We start from the raw sequence: 14,241 nt of genomic DNA on the forward strand, positions 1-14,241 counted from the left end.
TTATATAGCAGGCACGGCCAGTCCATGTTACTCACTTCTCCTAGAACTGGATTTGTCAGTCACCTGCCGTGCCAGGCAGCAGATATGCTCCTCAACCTCTCAAGTTTCTTTAAAACTGCTGCCCTCTGAGGGAGAGTGGGATAGCCCAGCAGCAGAGTGCTGGCCTACCATGCACACGCACTGGGCTCAATCTTCATTGCCATAAGAAGGTAGGAAGGAACCAGTGTGATCTCAAACCAATGAGGACACAGTCCATAAAACCTTTGGGGGTGGGGAAACTCAAGACTTTATTAAAAGGAGACAAAAATACATACACATCCTAACAGTGGCAGCCATTCTAAGGAGGGATCAACATCAGAAGTGTCACTACTCACAGAAAATCAGAGTTTTGCTGGGATCGTCCTCACTTCAGCACCCAGGTGTTTGTGGAAGAAAGTCTGGAGTTGCTGCCACGCATCCACCTGGGCCATGGCATGAGCCCTTGGCTCCCCCCCCAAAGAGGACAGGCATGTTAATATATGCATGCAAGGAAGCCTTGCACCAAGGGAAGTAAGGGGGCTCAATATAGTGCCCCGCTTCTGGGTAGAGGATGATCTGGGGCTTCTCCTTCCCATGGGCCTGTAAGCGCTTGGAGATCTCATTGGCATAGAACTCGCTCTTCCTGTTGCGGTCATCCTGACCCACAAGGAACAGAAATGTGGTATCAGACCTTTCCACAGGGATGATGCTCTTCTGGTCAGGGCCTTCTAAAGGGCAATTCAGGGCTTCCAAAATATCTTTAAGGCCATCTTCGGTCTCCCTGACTCGATTCATGTTAAAGTGCAAAGGGGGCAGTGTCTCATCCTTGTAGTACAATGTTCCAGCAACATTGGCCATAGAGCCATTGATTATGACAGCAGCTGTGATGCCTTTCAGGAAAGAGGCCATGGAGAGGCAGAGGTCAGCCCCTTTGGAAATCCCCAGAAGGCCAATTCCTGGTCCCTTGACCTAAGAAAGAGACAGAGAAAAGAAAGGGAATGAGTACATCTAGAGGGTAGGACAGTTAGTGGTACCAACCTATGCATGGAAGCTGGCCCTGAGCCTGACTCTCACTCTGCACCATCTGGGTTTTGAAAGGTGGTTGATTAGGTCTCTTCAAATCCTTAGTGGTAATAGGAGGCTCAGTGCTAAGTCCCACAGTGTAACTAGTCTTTCTCTGTCCCACCTGCCAGCTCCCAAATAACCACACAGAGATTTCTCATTCATTACAAATGCTGAGCCTTAGCTTAAACTTGTTCCTTCCTAACTAGTTCTTATAAAATACATGAAACCATATCTTTTTATCTACATTGTTTTACATGGCTTGGTTACCTGTCTTCTGTGCTGCCCATCTCTTCCTCTGTGTCTGACTGGCAGCTCTGCCTTTCCTCTTCCCCTTGACATCTCTGTCCCAGAAGTCCCACCTACCCTCTTCCTGTCTAGCTATTGGCCATTCCACTTTTTATTAAACCAGTCACATTAACACATCTTCACAGTGTAAATGAGTATTTCTCAACACCGTGGTCTACATGAAGCTTGAAATGAAGAGTAATAGGTACATTCCTAAGTATGAATGTGTCAAAGGAAGCATGTGAACCTGTAAGGAAAACATTTTCTTTTCATCTGTGATGTATTTACAGTGGCGGGAACTACATTCACATGTGTTTATGATTATCCAGCAAGCATTACAATAAACTGAGTTAAGATTCTGGTTATGAGTAAGAGTTCAAGATGCATGTATAGGTACTGGGGAAGGGAAGACGCTTCAAACAAAATTCTTTTTCAAATTAAGAACTGTTTTTTAAAAGAGGGTGTTTGAGGAATAAAACAGTTTATTCAAAACCACTGATAGGCTTTTGAGGTGGGGACTGTGTTACTGAAGTTACACAATTTAATGATTGTAGGGCCAGGTGATGGGTCTATGTGAGACCAGTGAGGAGGCTTTCATTGTAATGTTTACAATACTGTAAGTTTCCAGACAGTAGTTCTGCTGACTCTAATAGGCAGGCAGGCTTTTGCACCTTGCACAGTGAGGCTCTTCCCACCACCTCTCGCTTCTGCTGTTCTTCAGGCATGGCTTCTTATATCCTTGTCCACACTGAATGATTTTCTTTCTTCCACAGCCATCTTTGCCTTGGCCCTGGTCTTCCTCCCTTATAGACCCCTTTAACTGCTCTATTGTTTCCTGAATGAATGACATTTATCAGTTAATGGTAGGTCCTGTTGCAGGGACTTATGAGTCATTTAGCGTTCAGAACAAAACCAAGGGGTGGAGACACACTCATGCATAGCAATAACGCCGCTAAAGGGACCCAAAGGACCCAGCTCTTCTATGGTATGCCTGAGTCAAGCCAGATTGTTTTAGATTGTGTGTGTGTGTGTTTTTCCCTGGCTATGTCTGTGTGTTTACAGATACTCTCAGAAGCCAGAAGATTGATTCCTACTTCCTGGAGCTGAGTTACAGGCAATTATGAGCAACTTGACCTGGACGCTGGCAGCAATACTTTGGTCCTCTGGAAGATCAGCAAGTGATCTTATTGGCTGAGTCACTCGTTCAACCTGGTATCTTCCACTATATGTTGAATGTGCCCGTGTCCCAGGAGGCTCCCTTTCTAGCACACCACAACACCTCACTTCTATCTGAGGTATTTTGTCATCAGACTGCCTGACAGATCAATGCCCTGAACTATCACCCAGTTCACAAATTTACTTCGATTTCTACTTTGAAAATGAAGATCTGATTGTCTCACAACGCCTCAGGAACTGAGTTGAAAATCTTATCTAGATGGGTGGATGTTTTAGGAACACAGTTTCTAAACCAAAAGACAAAAATAACAACCAACCTGAGGGTGCCTAAGCAGGTAGTTCACAGCTTCCTCAAAGTACTCCAGGTGGATAGTGTGCATGCCCTTGGGGAGGTCATCGTAGTTATAATAAGCCAGAGCCAGGACAGCAAAGCCCTTCCCAGCCAGCAGACTAGCCCGATACTCCAGAAGGCCACCTCCAACTCCGAAAAGGTCTATGATCCCAGGAAAAGGTCCATTTCCTTAGGAAAAGCAAGAAACAAAGGCAGTAGTCCTCAAAAGAATTTAAGAATTCGTTTTTTTTCATGTAAATGGGAGCAAGGAAGAGAAGTTATAGGAATCCAAACCTCCTCTTTTTCTCTGAGAGAAGATCTCATTGGATATTACAACAGAGGTGCCCATAGCTCCTGAGTGACAGGAGACGGAGAGGTAGTTTACTATTTTCCAATCTCCTTGTGGATTGCTTTCTCACATCTATGACCTTCTAATATGTTCTCTTACTTAAGTCACCCCAAATCTCTTTTTGATGCTTGTAATAAAAATATGATCATTTGATCTTTAAGCTATTATGAAATGAAAGCCCACCATTGGTATACCTGTAAAAAATCTTCAAAGGATTTGTATATCTTATGTAATGTCTGTAGGTTCTGTCCCAAGGCTTGTAATATTTAAAAAATATTTTAAATGGTTTCTTATTTTATGTGAAATAATGTTTTGCTTGCATGCTTTCATATATAGTACTTGAGTGCCTGGTACCCAAGGATGCCTATAACTGGAGTTACATTCAAACTGCCACACCAGGTTATTAGAATTGGAAGGAAACACAGATGCCCATGAGGAAGTCAAGGAAAGTCATCATGCTAATCTCGTATCAAAGACCCTTTAGTGCTGATGGATTTCCGTGTTACTGCATAACTATGTAGATATTCTATTTTAAGGCTGTTTTCCATAGCTGTTTACATTCCTTCCATCTTCTGCAGCAATATTGGGGCCATCAAAACATGCTGCACTAGAGATTGTTGTGGAATATTATTTTAAGATATGTTACATTTGTATGCTGTGAACATTTGTTTTAATTGTGCAAAGATATGTTGCATTCTTTTATGTTACATTTATCTAACCCTGTGAACACCTGATGCTCTAATGAAGAGCTGAAAGTTCAATAGGGAGGCAGGAGAAAGGCTAGGCAGGGTTGGCAGGCAGAGAGAGTAAATAGGAGGAGAAATCTGGGAAGAGGAGCAAGGAGCAAGAACTAGGAGAGGAGGACTTTGAGGGACAGCCATATGGCCACCCACAGAGTAAGAGTAAAAGTAAGATACACAGAAGTAAGAAAAGGAGAAAGCCCAGAGACAAATGGTACACAGGGAAGAAAGGGCCAGACCCTGCACCTGGCTCCTGGAGGGAGGTCTGCTCACCTGGAGGCAGGAAGAGCGTGGCGCGCACACGGCCCTCGCGCACGGGCACGCGCCGCACCCCGGGAGCCATGAAGTGACGCTCGTGCACCGCCCGCGCCAGCGGCCGCCCGCCGTCGGGCTCGTGGACGTCCAGCACCTCCAGCTCCACCACGAAGGGCGTCTGCACGTCGCGCTTGAGCAGGCGCCAGAGCGGCCGATCGGGCTCCATGGCCCAGAGCAGCCCCATGGGCTCGAGCCTGGCGAAGCTGCCGCCCAGCGCGGGCGCGAGCACCAAGTCCAGCTCGCCGTGGGGGTCGGCGCGGTAGCGCGCGTGGGCGCGGAAGAGAACGCCTTTCTCGTCGCGCAGGGCGGCGCGCAGCGTGATGGGCTGTTCGGGGTCCAAGCCGGGCACGGCGATGCTCAGTGGTTCGTCCCAGCAGCTGCGGCCCGCGGGCTCCAGGCTCAGCGTCGCCACCATGGGGGGAGCTTGGAGCTGGAGCTGGAAACCTTGGAGAGTCTGGAGAGTAGCCTGGCCTGCTGTGGAGCTGCTCTGGTTGGTCTCAAGCCTCAGACAAGACAAGGACACTGTGGGTTGGGGTGGCTGAAGTCAGAGCACTTATGAGGCTGAGCCAGTCTGGAGGATTTGGCCTCTATACAGTTCTACCTGCTGTTGTGAAAATTGGGTGATTGATTGGTGGTAACACTAAAATCATGTGTGTACAATAAGTTAAAAAGAAAAAGAATACTGAAGACCACTTAACTATTTTAAGAGGAGGAGGAAGGAAAAAGAAAAAGAGAGAGAGAAAGAATGAAAGGAAAAATTAAGAAAGGAGTACAGTTTGAGAGTCTTGAGAAGTCCTCCTAATGGGAGGGACCATCCTTGGTCTTGTGTTACCTTTGTTTGGGGTGTGTGTTGAAGTAGGAGCCATGTGGTGTGGCTATAATCCTATCCCTCCTGAGACAATGGTAGGCATATCTCTGTGAATTTCCAGTCAGCCATGGCTACATAGATCCAGTTTTTAACAGAAAATTAAAAAAGGCTGGGCTTAGTGGTGCCTGCCATTGATCTCAGCACTGAGAGGCAAAGGCAGGTGGATCTGAATTGGAGTCCAAGCTGATCTACATTGTGAGTACCAGGACAGCCAGAGCTATATAATGATACCGTATCTCGGAAAAGAAAAAAAAAAAAAGAAGAAACCCAAGCATTAATTAATTAAAATCCAGTTTAATAGGAGTGCTGTGAGAAACAGAGGTGACACGCAGAGTCAAGAGAGGACAGTGCTCACATGGGAACCGGATTGCTTGAGACCAGTTACAAATTACAGAACTTTCCCAAAACTACCTCCTTGTGCAAGGATTTGCTTGAAATTTGGAAACTCACTGGACATTATTATAATCATGGCCCACCTGTCTTCTTGTTGCTCAAGACACATTTTGGTGTGTATGTGTGAGAATGTCCTCAATAAATTGTAACTTCCTTGTTCTTAGAACCATCTGCTTCTTTTTGTTCTCCTTGCATTTTTTTTTCTTCACAGATGTGTAACACCATGACCCGGACTTTTTTCAAACAGACCACATGCCTCTGAGTGCAAAAAAATATTCAGGTGCTTTGTTAGGTCGCCTGTATTATGACTGTTTCCTCTCATTCTGATTTTTTCTTTTAAAGATTGGGTCTCACTTTGTAGCCCTGGTGTTATGCCCAGATCAAGGAGTCCCCCAAAAAACCAACTAGGAGATTGAGTCCTGTATGTAAAAGTAAAGAGCCTTTATTCTTATTCAAGTCTGAACTTGGACTCTCTGTGGGCCCAATGCATTGGCATGATCGGAGAGCCCTGAGCTCGGTTGGGATGAAGTTTTTATAATAGCAGAGGTTGGGGTGAGGGATTTCTAAGGTTCAGGAAGCCCAATTGGCTGATGTTTCTCTAGGGATATCCTGGGGAAAAGCAATGAGTGTGTGCTTGGCCAAAGGACATCAAGTGGTCCTATCTGCAATAGTTGGAACATTAGGAATTTCCTGTGGGTGGTCTGTTCTGGGTGGTGCCTGGGTGGTCTCAGTTTGTGGTCTCTTGAGCTCATCATGACTGGGTCCTACACCTGTCTGTCCTGGAACTTTCTATGTAGATTATGTTTACCTCAAACTCAGAGACCTGTTTGACTGTATTTCCTGAGTGCTTTTGCCCTATGCACTTGGTACTGAGTGACCCTTACTGTGGCTCCTATTGGAAGAGCACCCCTACCCAGCGACAGATGTTTATAGGCCCCCAGCACAACAGACTCTCTGATGGAAGTGCCATTCAGGACATAAAACTCAGCAGAGAAACACCACCACCTGCGAAATGAAAAGAAACATCTAATCCTTCAAAGTCCATAGTCCCAGGAAAGTCTAAATGTACTAACTTTGTTTTTTAGCCTCTGTAGTTCCACTAACTGTTCTTGGTCAACCCAGGGCATGGTTTCTGTGCTTAATCGCTCACCCTGAGAAAGTCTCCCAGCTACACTGGGATTCTGAACAAAACCAGTGTAGATGCTGGCCAGCTATAAAAACTTTCTATTGGCTTAAAACTTCTTTGGTGAATACCCCACAACAGTACTTTTGTCTACCTGAAACTACCTTTGTCCTCTAATGGAACAGAATGTACTGTAGTTGGTTTTTTTTTGGGGGGGGGGAGAACGCGACACCCATATAAATACACAGAGACTTACTCTTACTTATGAGTGCCTGGCCTTATCTTGGCTTGTTTCTAGCCAGCTTTTCTAACTTAAATTAACTTTAACTATGTTTTGCCTCTGGGCTTTTTACCTTTCTTTATTCTATATATCCGTCTTTCCTTCTTACTCCACGACTGATTGTGTGGATGGGGGGGCTGGCCCCTGTGCCCTCCTCTCCTTCTCCTGCTGTTGCTGCTCCCCTTTCTTGTCCTTCTATAGCCTAGATTTCTCTTCCTATTTATTCTCTCTGCCTGATACCCCACCTATTTCTCTCTCCTGCTTATTGGCCTTTCAACTCTTTATTAGACCAAGTGTTTGAGGCCGAGGGAAGGAACACAGCCTTACAGAGTTAAACAAATGCAACACAAAAGAATGCAGCACATCTTTGTGCGACCAAACAAACGTTCTACGGCATAAATGAATATAACACATCTTAATCTAATAGTGCACAGCAGTGTGAAGAACCAAAGTTCCTCCATTTTGCCCTCTGCCTCCATCTTGTGTCTGGTGTAAGCTATTTCCCATAAAAAACGTGCCAGTCCTCAGAAATGGCTAGGGGCAATAGTAACAGGGGGCCATCTGGAAAGTACAGATAATTACAGAATGTCACCACACGAAGGTCAGCCAGTAAAAAAAAAACTTGACAAGCAACAGGCAAGGTTTGAAAATAAGATTTTTGAAAGGTCCCTAGACACAAACCAATCAGGCTTGAACCCGTCACCCCACACCCTGCTAAGGTCACTTTTCTGGGTTTTGCCTTTGAATAATGCCCTGTAGAAGGGTGGGGTACTCTTCTTGCTGCTGCTGTGCCAGTTGCTTTGATGAGGTCCTTGCTGACTTGTATTGTGCACACAATAAACCTTGCTTTTGCATTTCAGTGAGTCGGTCTCCCTGGTGATCTTTTGGTGTCCTCATGGACTGGGCATAACAAATGTACTTTGGAGTTTTCTAAACCTTAACTCTTTTCATTATCTCCTACATTTTAATATTTCAAAAATTCTAAAATTATCTTAATCCTTTTATATTTTTGAGACCAGTTTTCACTATATAGCTCTGGTTATATTGGAACTCACAATGCGGACCAGTTTGGTCTTAATCTTGCAGAGATTCGCCTGCCTCCCAAGTGCTGGGGTTAAAGGCATACACCACTATACATGGCTTACTTTTTTCCAAATTGATTACAGCATTTTCAATATCAAATATTACCATTTGATATTTTTCCCTAAATTGTCATTGGTTATTGGCTGTTCACTTTCATTTTATAATTTTTTTTTGATATGTGATTACTCTTGAGTCTGTGGCTCTGATTGCTGGCTGAGTTTTTTCAGATTCACGTGTTGACTTTCCTAATAGTCTTTTATACCTGTAAACAAAGACTCAATTTTCAGGTGTTGGTTTGCAAGGCACTTTGCTAGACACTTCATATCCTCTGTTACAGAGACATTTGACCTTCGTTCTGTTGGGGGAGCTGCACACCCGCAGTCCAGCCCATCATGGACAGAATTCTGTTTGCTCATTGCCTCTGAGTTAACCTTAAATCTCATCACCCACACACTGACCTGGGGACTTCAGGACTCAGTGACTTTGGTGTATGTGATCCCTTGCCCTGTTGCACAGAGCAAAGGCAGTGAGGGAAACAGAGACAAGGCAATGCCCTGTCCAGAGGACAAGACTGAGCCTTTGAGATCGACTGCCTTGGTTCCCCATCCCTGTATCATCTGATGGCTGCAGATGAGAAGACAGCTTAGGATGCCTGTTCACCAACCTCTCAGGTTGCTGGCTCTCTGAATAAGGCGTGGTTTAAAGATTCAGTTCCTGCATCTGCCTCTTGGATGCCCTGAGTGATGGGTTGTAAGGGATCAGGAATATCAATTACAGGTTCTAGGCAGTGATTGAAGTCCCCTTTCCCTTTCTCACTAAAAGCCTCACTCCTGGCTGGAAGGCAACCAGACCAGCTTTGTGTAACTGTGCGGGACTCATGCACGTTGATATTTGGTTTAATTTCAGGTCACTGAGGACCTTCTCCCATTAGGCTTGTGTTCTGGATCCCTGGTTAGGGGATGTGAGGGAATGAAGAAAAAACAGACATATAGACACACATGCAGTGACATTGTGGTCAGGCGGAGTTTTCTAATGCTACCACTGCCAGGAAGTCAGAACCTCTGTGAGGTTATTAGGTACAGTACAGGGGAGAGGCTAGCTGGTCTTGTAGGAGTGCAGTCTCAAGCTGTAAATATGTGGGAAGAAGATGCTGCAGTCGTTAGTCTGTACAACCAGGGGAAATTTTTTACTGATTTTTCTCTCATGTGTCAATAAGGCAATGGAGTAGAGTAGAACCAGACCCCACTAGGGAAATGTTAATCAAACAATTGGTTTGAGAAGGGCTTAATGCCCCCCCCCCACCCGCAATGAGGACACTCACAACTGGGAAGAGCCACAAGAGATCTTGACCTCAGTAATAGTCCCATTGCTGTCCTCACTACTTCCCTGGATGCCCTCTTTGAGGACAAGCAGCCTGCCGATGACACACCCAAGGGCCCCCAAGTTGATAGATCTTGCTGGGGGGTGCGGCAAACCAGGTCGTCTGAGGCAAAACCTAGGACCCAATGCCCCGTATGCAATAAGGGATTTCATTAGGCAAAGGATTGCAGATCATAGCCTGCTTTGCCTGCTAACCTGTGGGTGAAGGTATGTTTATGTTTCTCCTCAGACTGCCAAGATGCCAATATGGGTCCCAGTAAGAGCTGTCTGCCTGGCCATGAATCAACCTGCAGCCACCAAGAAAGGAATAACCCAGGAGAGTTGATGTACATACTCCCCTGTCTTGCTCTAATTACCTCCCAAACAAATTGATTTCTTATTAGAGGAAGAGATTTGCACTTTAATTACCTTGATGAGACTCAGTTGTGGTCCTTACTTCCCCTCATTTTGTATGATGCCTTTTGAGATGAGGAATGTTAGTTCAGCATCTCAGGAGCTGGCTAAATATATTAAGGGCCATGGTCAGCTAAGTTTCTTTATTATTTATTACAGCTAACATACAGGATTTTTTTTTCCAATTAGATCAGATAAAGGGAGAGGCTATGGCCTTAGACTCTTCATTTTTTTGAGAAAGTTTGGCATAATATCAAAAGGCTATTTGACAACCTACCTCAAGACCCAGCAATACCACTTTTGGGTATATATCCAAAGGATGCTCAGTCATACCACAAGGACATGAGCTCAGCTATGTTCATAGCAGCAAGCGTTGTTTGTCATAGCCAGAACCTGGAAACAACCTAAATGTCCCTCAACCGAAGAATGGATAAGGAAAATGTGGTACATTTGTACAATGGAGTACTACACAGTGGAAAAAAAATAATGACATCTTGAAATTTGCCGGCAAATGAATGGATCTAGAAAATATGATATTGAGTGAGGTAACCCAGACTCAGAAAGACAAACATAATATGTACTCACTCGTAAGTGGCTTTGAGAAACAAAGCAAAGAAAAACCAGCCTACAAAGCACAATCCCAGAGAGCCTAGACAGCAAAGAGGACCCTAAGAGAGACATACATGGATTTAGTCTACATGGAAAATAAAAAAGGCAAGATCTCCTGAGTAAATTGCGAACATGGGGACCATGGGAGTGGGTAGAAGGAGAGGGGAGAGGAAGGAAGGGGAACAGAGAAATTATACAGCTCAATAAAAACAATTATAAAAAGGACATTGATCCTTCTGGATGCTCACATATGCCTCAACTGGCAGAGTGGTATCGTTAATCCTTATTCTTTTAAAATGTCTCCTGCAGTGTATTCAACAGCAGCAGGCAGCAACTGAGGTGGCTCCTCGGGTGGTAATGACTCTCCCTCCCACAGTCCTCTGCAGGTTATATGTGCCTGGTTATCTGAAGTTCAAAAGGCTACTGCCTAGTCCCCCAACCCTGGCCGCTCTCCAGGAATGAATGCTTCTCAAGGGGTGGTAGTCACTGATGGGGATGAGCTTGTTAGGCAGCCAATCTGTGACAGGCACAGTGCAGCTGCTGAGCCTCCTGAGGCAGAATCAATAAGGCCTGAGCAAAGTACTCTGGCTCCCACTGAGCACCCATGTAATAAATTAAAAAGGTAGATATATCAGAAGATAAGACCTACAAGGCTGAGAAATGAGCCAACCTGGAGTCTGCCGGAGGGCCTAACAACAGGTGCTGTCAGAGGTCCTGATCGTGCCAGCCAATGAAAGGTGATCATGTGATGTCAACGGATCAGAACACAGCTTGGGTGCTGGGAGGAGGTTATGTAAGTGTTCCCCATTACTAAATAAACAAGTCTGCTGCTTGTCTTTCACCTGACTCCTGTACTTTATGCCCTTGATGTCGCGCCTTCTCACCCGCTCCGGAGCCCTTAGGACCCAGAAACAGTTCTCACCTTGTGGGTTGTGACCCCTGTAGAGGAGGCTGAACTACCATTTCACAGAAGTTGCATAAGAAACAGCCAGCATATTGGCTATTTACACTATGATTCATCACAGTAGCAAAGTCATAGTTATGAAGTAGCAATAAAAATAATTTTATATCTGGGGGTCACATGAAGAACTGTATTAAGGGTCACAGAATTAGGAAGTTTGAGAACCACTACAATAGAAAGTCTTTATTAGCCAACAGGCAACTACATTGAGTATTCTACACTGGACGTTGGGGATTCCATTGTAGCCCTGAGCCTCTCAGGGTGTTTTAAGCACACACCACACACACACACACACACACACACACATACACACACACACACACACACACACAGATATTCTTGAAGCATCTAGAAGATAATTTTCCCAATAATAACCAGAGAAATAGTCTGATCACGAGCCTTTTGCATTTTAGGATATACCTTCATAACAGTGCTAAAACACTAAGCAATTAAGAACTTTGTGCCTGGCAATCAAGAGCGGGCTAGCGACTCAAAAAGACTCTTGGTGGCAAAGCTCAAGAGAACAGCAGCTTTTAAAGGCAAAGTTCAAACAGACAATATTTACGTCCATCTTAGATGAAGGACAGAAGAGATGGAGCATCTGCTTCGACGGAACGTCGTGGTTATTTCAGACACAGCAGGACAGTTTTGACTTGTACCTTTATCAGTCATTTCAATTTGCGTTTTGTTTGTACCATTTTTATTTTGGCTAGTACATCTGGACCATTCCACATGCCCCACTGACATCTCCTCTTGTATCCCACCAACCAACGACTGTGTCAGGTCGTCCACCTAGTCCCTGGTCTCAGAGTCATCCCTGGGAACGAAATAAGTCCACCCTACTCCCACAGGTAGTACACCTAGTCCCTGGTCTCAGAGTCATCCCTAGGAATGAAATAAGTCCAGCCTTCTCCCACTTGAGCTTATGTTATTCCCATATTCCCACTTTGATTGGCATGACAATGGCAGGAACCATAGGACTGGAAAGAATGTTCATCCAATTCCAATAAATAAACCACAATCGACTTACCCAATGAATGTGACCTTGCTCTCATCGAAGACAGTATTGAAAAATTCCAAATGAAGTGAGATTCCTTGGGAGCCATGATGTTGCAAACCAGTAAAGCAGCACAAAAGGGAGGAACATGTTGATTGGGAAGGGTGCTGCCTTTACACAAAGCTCTCCAGTGTCATGGGATAACACCAGACAGCTACAAGAGGGAATAAAATCTTGAGCTAGAATATCCCCTTTGGGCTGGAGAGGTTTGTGGGGCACCTACAGATCCTGATTGACACCCCTTATTGGACCCATCATTATGATAACATTGGCCCTTATTTTCTGACCCTCCATTGTAAATGGAGGTTTCTTTGTCACGTCTTGTCCTACAGCCACTTCTAAATAATCACTCAGAAGCTTAATATTAATTACAGAATGTTTGACCTATAATTCAGGCTTATTACTAACTAGCTCTTACATTTAAATTAACCAATTCCTGTTAATCTAGGTATTGCCTCGTGGTTATGACTTTACTGGTCTGCTGGCCTCTTGCTTCTCCAGCGACTGGCTTGTGTCTCTTCTGACTCTGCCCTTCCTTCTCCCTGTTTCTCTATTTGGCTTTCCCACCCAGCCTTATTCTGATTGGCTATAGACCAAATCAGCTTTTATTATCAACCAATGAGAGTGACACATATTCACAATGCACAGAAGGATTATCCCACAGCACTCAATTTGAAAACTTTTCTCTATTCTGTTATAGCAAAGAATGCAAATTCTCGGCAAGGTAGTGGTGGTGCAGGCCTTTAATCCCAGCACTTGGGAGGCAGAGGCAAGCAGTTTGAGTTTGAGGCCAGCCTGGTCTACAGAGCTATTTCCAGAGCAGCCAAGGCTACACAAAGAAACCCTGTCTCGAAACAATAAAATTAAAAAAATACAAATTCATAAACTCTTACTTAACTTTTTCTGACTGAAAAATACCAGCCCCATGGGTCCTTGAACTGGATGAGCCAGAAGAACGGGGCTCCCCATCTCCATGAAATGACCGGGGGTCCCTGGTCTATACCCTCCTGACAATGACTCTCTTCAACTTGAAGCAGGTAAGAAAGAGATAATGTTTCTACTCCCTTTTTTTCCAAGTTCTGTAATAACAGAATGTTCTGACTGCAGAAATCAAGAATACCCCCGAGGCCTGTCTTGCTTTCTTTGCCCAACTCCTGTTGACCAACCATATCTATATCACAAGCCAGACTGCTGGGGCAGTTTTCCAAAATAGACTGCTTTATCTGGGCAAACAATCCCAGCAAGAGGAGATTATAAATTTCCCAAGAATGTCTTTACATGCACATACCCTTGGCATCTGTATCACCTTCCTTGTACCCAAGCCCCTTTCCCACCAGGTCCCTTGCCTCTGAACAACTTCCAGTCTGAGGAGAGCGGCTACCCTTGCAACAGTCTCATCTGTTGAGGTCAGACTTTGGTCTCCTTCCTGCCTTTTGTTTCTTTACTCTGTTCTGAAATATAACACCCTTCATCTTTCCAAACCCTACAAACCTACAAAACCTCAAGCCCCTAGTACCGTGCCTCACAGTCTCCATGCCTGCCATGAGGGTGCTGTGGTTACTGTTCCCATGAAAGGGTGGCCTGCTCCTGTCAGTCGGAGCTGTGCTGTTGTTCCTTTCCTGTGTCATCCTGGTCTACTCCCACTCTAACATCAGTAATCCATGCGACATCGTCAATTTTATTTAAGGTAGGGCTACAGCCTGCTGCAAACATTCAGATGGCTCATGAGGACTCCGGGGATATTGGTCAACACAAATGCTACCCTTCTGAAACTTCAGAGCTGGAGCCAAGGCCAGTATGTTTCCCACTGGGCTC

At 44.9% G+C, this 14,241-nt stretch overlaps 1 pseudogene across 1 annotated transcript; it reads right to left on the reverse strand.

Moving 5' to 3' along the window:
• Positions 1 to 262: 262 nt before the first annotated feature.
• On the reverse strand, positions 263 to 5,646 carry LOC148120481 (acyl-coenzyme A thioesterase 5-like; annotated as a pseudogene). Its single transcript, XR_015739217.1, has 3 exons — positions 4,238 to 5,646; positions 2,862 to 3,064; positions 263 to 987 (listed from the first exon to the last, which is right to left on the reverse strand). The product of XR_015739217.1 is annotated as an acyl-coenzyme A thioesterase 5-like (transcript).
• Positions 5,647 to 14,241: the final 8,595 nt, after the last annotated feature.

This window comes from Myodes glareolus, chromosome 11 (assembly GCF_982192425.1).
Source record: "Myodes glareolus chromosome 11, mMyoGla1.1, whole genome shotgun sequence".
In the NCBI taxonomy this organism is placed as follows: domain Eukaryota; kingdom Metazoa; phylum Chordata; class Mammalia; order Rodentia; family Cricetidae; genus Myodes; species Myodes glareolus.